Source organism: Myripristis murdjan, chromosome 7, assembly GCF_902150065.1.
Source record: "Myripristis murdjan chromosome 7, fMyrMur1.1, whole genome shotgun sequence".
NCBI lineage: Eukaryota > Metazoa > Chordata > Actinopteri > Holocentriformes > Holocentridae > Myripristis > Myripristis murdjan.
The window spans coordinates 27,622,537-27,629,234 of record NC_043986.1 but is presented as its reverse complement, the minus strand read 5'-3'; positions in this window follow the sequence as shown (position 1 = coordinate 27,629,234).

The window sequence follows — 6,698 nt, the reverse complement described above, 5'->3', positions numbered from 1 at the left end:
CTGATGGTTATATGCCCTGTATACAGCGTATACACAACTGACATATACAGGGGGTCTTAACCATTATAGGCCGTGATAAAGATTTTTGAAAACCATGACTATCAGTGATCATCACAAGGCTTCGCAAACATTACAATATTAGAATAAAAATCAGATGTATTGTTAAAAAAAGAAAGAAAGGCAGAAAAGAAAAGAAAAAATAAAGATGAAGATAAAATCTGTTTCTACATATAAAGAGGCAAATAAACTGGATTTAAACAGGTTACCCTTTCACTATGTCCCTGATTACAGGCTATTTTTGTAAGCTATTATTAAACGTCCACTGTATGAACCACTATTACGGGGTATCTTATATGTAAAAGCAAAGCTGCATGTGCAAAGTGATGCCATCTCTACTTTCATACAACTCAGTGATTGTAAGGACAGATGGGAGAAAAAAGAGAAGAGCGTAACATGCAGCCAAAGAAATGAATTAACTGAGCGCTCAACATCCCAAGTGGCTGCTTGGTCTCGTCCAGCTGAGCCACCAGGAATCACCCCTGCTGACCTAATGATCTCTCCTAATATCTCATCCTTCTCTTCGTGATTAAGATTCCTCCGTTGTTCTCACCCTCATGAAAATGGACCACAGCATTTAATGAAATTTTAATACATTTTAATGAAATTTTAATACATTATAGAAGGATATTTTAACAAATACCACAGCAACACTATGAGTCCCCAAAGGAACATTATAGAGAACTTACAATAGGGTACTGAGGATAAGTCTCTGTTGGAAAAATATAAGTTTATTAGTGTGATTTTTGCTGGGTCAGTGAACAAAGGAGTTTGTTACATAATCATAATAAGGAGTGACATACATTTAAAGGTACACTATGCAAAATGGCTGAGGGTTAATTTAAGTGAGGACCGTTTAGATTGAACTGACTAAAAATGGGGAATAAGCATGTAGTTTGGTGGTTGAGTCTACATAGTTTTATCACAGGCCTGACTCACGGATAAATTATGTGGTTATTCCACATTTATTTGGTAGTTCACTCCAAAGGGTCCAACTTGAACCAAAACCTGACAGTTATGCTCACAGCACCTGTAATAATGTTCATTTAATACTCACAGAGAGCATAAAGAGATTAAATTAACAATTCTGTTCAAACAGAGAGGAGGAAGAGGAAGTAAGCTGGCTGGGTTCATATGATTCTCAGGAGTTTTAACACTACTAAAAAGAGCTGGACACAGACATCGGTACTTTTCTGTGGATGTTTGTTCCTCACTAATATGAGGAACCCTCCCTATTGTCTGAATCTGTGATATGAAAGTGTATATAATCACTGGAAAACAATCCCTGGCTGGTAGTTTTTTCTTAATGCTTACTACATTTCTATTTTGATATACAGATAATAAAAAATATATATATATGAGGCCAAAGTACAGACTGTTGGCCATTAATTCTGTCATAATATTTTATTTATTATTTAAAAGAAAACTGCCTTAGAAATGGGTGAGGCACAGGCAACAACTGGAAAGGAAAAAGCAGGGGGTTAATCTATACCTTTTCCACTAAAAATATGTATTTGGAGCAGCAGGGTCACATAAAAAGACGACAGAATCAAGCCCCGTCTAGGCAAGGACTGTCCTTGAGCAAAACACTGAATCTCTACCAGCTGCAGGGATGCTGCTTCGCTGAACCTGACCTCTGACCTCTACAGGGAGCAATAAAGCATCACACTATTATTATACTTTTCTTTAAAAGGTATCCTGTATATTAATGATGAAGAACCAAAAATATGCATTAAATCGCCAAGGGAGCAGTTCTGAAACTCAGCAACAAGGAAAAGTGTTGGTCTCTTAGGTATTGCTGATTATGTAGCCTAGAAATAAAAAAAAAAAAAAAAAAAGTGTATTTTAAGAGCACAATTAATAATAATGTAAAAAAAAAAAAAAAAAAAAGAAAGAAAAAGAAAAAGAAAAAAGCCCTAAATGTAATAACGTATGTAATGGTTCCTGGAACAGAAAGGCAACTGTATGTGAGTCCACAAAAGAAAAGACTGAGAAGCACTTCACCAAGGTACCACTCACTCACACACACACACACACACACACACACACAAACACTGCAGACACCACTCTCCAGACAGCCCACGACAGCATGCCCCCTCCCCCATGGCCTTCTTCATCACCCCCCTTCATTTTGGCCTCCCCGTGCCGCGCCTGCTGTGTACTGAACATTGTACATAAAATCTGCTTGACTTGCCACCAGGCTCCCTCCCTCCCTCCCCTGACTGACCCCCCCCACCCCCCACAAACACACACACACACACACACATGCACATACATGCACACACACCCAACACCCCTGCAGTATGATGCAAATAGGACCCCCTTCTCCAACCAGAGGGGGCGCCAGTAGCTACCACTGTCATGCAGAGCTTCTCTCTGTTCCTCTCTGGCCTCGACACCCCACCACCACCACCACCACCGCCCTCACCAACATCACACACACACCCACCCACACACACATACACACACACAAACACACATACACACACTCCTCCTCATTGTTGGACACCCCCCTCCCCCCACCTCTGGGTACGCACAGTTCTGCAGATGAGGCCCTCCATAATCTACTAGGCCTCTCTCCCCCTCTCTCTCTTTCAGCCTCTCTTTTTCTCCCCCCGCTGATGATGATGTCACCAGCTCAGTTTCTGGGGCCCTATTCATGCAGCATCTTGGAAAAACTGATTCACATTTTGACCGGCAAATTGGAAGCCATTATATGTGGTGTGTGTTTGGCATACTTGGCTGTCACTTCTTCAAGGTGAAAGCCCTGAAAATAGTAGCCACCCTGATACCTCCCGGCACAGTCATATCTATAACCTCCTGTACAGTACAGTCCTGTACAACAGCACCAAACAGTAAGGTCACAGAGGAAGAAGAAGAACTCCAATTGTATATGCAGATGATGTTATTGTGGAGATCCCATTTTTTTTTTTTTTTTTTTTTTTTACGGCTGATTCAATTCATCAAGATGAATAGTTTGTGTTTAGGGAGTTTACATTACATTACATTACAAAGAATGATCTGGTAACTTGTTAGCTAATAGGTCGTTTTGTATCACAACCTTTCTGCAGGTTTAATACAGGATATGTGCATACAATAGGAGCTATATTGCCATATGTATATGATTTCTTTTTTTTTTTTTTTTATGAGACAGTTTTGAAGATTGGCAGACATTACGGGGAGGCACAGAAACTGCAGTTCCACCAAGTTTCTCACCATCAGCAAATAAGGGTAACTGTGCTCTGTGAACTCCGAATGGGTTTCACCTTTGGGAAATGACTGAAATGGCTGAGATGATCAAGATTGGCATTCCAGCTCCCTACGGGATTTTCTCAATATGGGACTTGGCTTATTATCTTGAAGCAGGCTTTCCATAACTTCGTCGGGCTTCCTCTCTCTGTATGGAAAGAATCGATGCCGGGGGTGTAAATAGTTGCTCCACAACCGCTGTTCCTTGAGCATGGCATTAACACTGTGTGGGTTGGAGGTTCAGTTCCCACCGGGGCTACGCAGGCTATAAATGTATGGTGCTGCTCGGTGGTTTGGAAGCAAGTGTGCATATTTTCATCCAGCCTCTCGTTCTCCCCTCTTCACCCTTCTCCTTTTGCTGTCTCCGTCTTCCTTTTCCTCTCACATCTGCTCCTTTCATCCTCACCACACTCTTTCCCATCACAGCAGACGAGACCTCTCTCTGCCACACTAACAATTGGACATGGGTCTTTGTCTCTCTCTCTCTCTCTCTCTCTCTCTCTCTCTCTCTCTCTCCCTCCCTCTCTCTCTCTCCCCCTCTCTCTCTTTCTCTCTTTTTCTCTTTATATCCCAGTTTTCTGTGCCCACTGAATGATTCAGTTTTACCCTATTCTCTCCATGAATCATTTGCACTGTGTGTGTGTGTGTGTGTGTGTGTGTGTGTGTGCATGTGTGTGTGTTCACTTGCTGCAACGACAAGAGTATCTTTTCAACTGCAGGAGGCGCTAGTAGTGTCCTAGGTCTGCCACCATCTGTTTCTCTCTCTTTCTCCCCCCCTCTCTCTCTCTCTGTCTCTCTCTCTCTCTCGATCCACTCCCCTGACCCCCACCCCCTACTCCCCTACCCCCCTGTCACCCGGCACTGCGGACAAGGCCTCTTGCCTCCCCGCAGTCTGCAAGGCCCTTTCTTTAAGCCTTCCTCCCCACCTCCCCTCCCTCTCGCTCTGTTTCCATCTCTCTGCTCTTCTCTCTCTCCGTCTCCACTGTTTCCTGGCATTTTATTCTCTCTCTCTCTCTCTGTCCCTGCCTCTATATACTGATGTTGTTATTGTGGGACCCTGATCTATATGACCTCTGGCTACATGCAGCATTCAGAGGATGTGAAGTACATGATGAGGCGGTTCTTATTTACCGTTGCCCCGCGTGTGATGAATCTTGCTTTGACTTGTGCCAGCGTCCTACAGGGGGCGGCATCAGTGACTCCACCGCAGCTATAACATTACACATATTACAAGCTACCCCCCCCACCCCGTCCACCCCACCCACTCACCCACTCACCCACCAAGCCTTTCCCTACTCCCTTTCTCTCCTTTCTGTTATCTCTTTCTGTTTCTTCTCAGCTCTTTCCCCTCGTCCTCCTCTCTGTCTCCTTCCCTCCCTCCCCTCCTTTCCTCTCCAAGCATTGCAGATGAGGTTTCCTTCCCTTTCCTATACCTTCTCCTCTGTCAGTTGGGCCTTGCCTCATTTTCCCTCCTCCTCCTCTTCCTCCCTTTTCTCCCCCCTCCCCCTCCCCTCCTTCTCTCTCCCTCTCTGCAGCTGGTGTTGGCATTGGCTTCGGCTTGCTGGAAGCCCCCGGTTGCCCCATACGATCACCATGCGATCAGCAGAAGACGACTGTTCAGGTGGGCACAGGACAGGTGGGGGGAAATGCTAAATTGACCTGTGGCCACTTCAGCCAATTAGCCTCTCTCTCTCTCTGTGTCTCTCTCTCTCTCTCTCTCTCTCTCTCTGTTTTGTCTCGGTTTCTTATACTTCTTTGTCTGACAGCAGGGAGAGCAGGGTCCCTCTCCCTCTCTCCAGCTACAGGGGGCGCCAGTCACTACTCCACTGCCGCCTTTGCAAAGCTCGTCTCCTCTCCTCACCCCCCTCCCCAGCTCTCCCCTTCCTCCCCTGTTTTCCTCTCTCTTTGCCTCCCCTCCCCCCAGCTGCTCCACTCCTCCTCTCCCTGCCACTTCCTTTCCTCTCTCTTTCTCTCTCTCTCACTGTCTCTCTCTCTCTCTCTCCTTCCTCTCCCTGTCTCCCTCTCTGCGCCTCCCTTCCCCCAACACCCCTCCTCCTCCTCTACCCGCCTCTCTTTCTCTCTCTCTCCGTCTCTCCTCCCTCTGTCCCTGCCACTTCCTCTCCTCTTTCTTCCTCTCCGGTCTCTCTTGCTGTCTCCCTCTCTTCCCCTTCCTCTCCTCGCTCTCCCTCATGCTGTCTCTCTTTCTCCTTGTCTCCATCCCCTTCCACAGCTCTGCTCCTCTCCTCTTTACCCCCTTCCTCTCCCCCCTCTCTCTTTTTCTGACTCCCTGTTCCCTCGCTTCCCCTCCCCCCCAGCTCCCCTTCCCACCCCTTCCTCTCGCCTCTCTCTCTCTCTCTCTTTCTCTCTCTCCCCTCCCCTCCCCCCTTTGAAAGGCTGTTAAGCGCTCCTTCTGCACACAGCACTGCAGATGAGGCCTCCGCCTCCCCCACAGTCTGCCAGGCCTCTCCTCCAGCCTCCCCCACCACTCCTTCCCTCCCTCCCTCCCTCCATCCTTCCCTTCCTCCCTCTCTCGCTCCTTACAGCAGCATAGCAACACTGAGTAGCCAGCCAGGGAGAGTCTTTCTCTCTCTCTCACTCTCACTCTCTCACACACAGGGGCAGTTTCCCTCCATTTTAGATTCCTTCTTCCAGGGCAGCAAAGCAGAGGGGACAGGAGCGCAGTAATTTGTGTGTACAAATATAAATAGTGAAGACACATGTCCGATCTCATTCAGTTTACCTGGGCGGCGGGAGGTGCCGTCCAACTCGGCAGATGTGAGTGATGTCGGATTGATCCCTGTCCTGGGAAAGTGCCTGTCATCCAATGGTGCATCTCAGCAAAGGGTTAATAATATAGCGCTCTATTTCTAACCAAGGCTTTTCCTCACCAAGCATCATCATTGGCAACAAGCCGACATGGTATGACAGCACCATTGGGTCCATTCGGCACAGCTGTATAACCGGGCTGGAGTAGCACGTACTGTAGCTCTCTCACAAACATATCATGTATTCTCTTTCATGTTCTCACAAAGCCCCTCAAATCCGCTCATTGTGCACCTTAGGAGGGGAGGCTCAGATAAGCTTTGCTTTAAATTGTGTAGGTTGTCACCGGTTATAGAGAATAACTGGCCAGGTAGACTGTTAGACTACTATTGGAACCAGCCCTCCACATGGTCAGTGTAATATGGCCAGCCCTTCATCCACCACATCAGAAACAGAATAGTTTGACCTTGACAGGCTACATTGTTGGACAACTTCATTTTTGTTACCAAGCAATGCTGGACTTTCCTGGAACAGTTTTGGTTTGGGTTGAGATTTAATTAAATTCTGCATTTGTGAAAAGGAAGCACATCTTTCATGTAGTGATGGAAAAAAGATAATTTGCTTTTTTC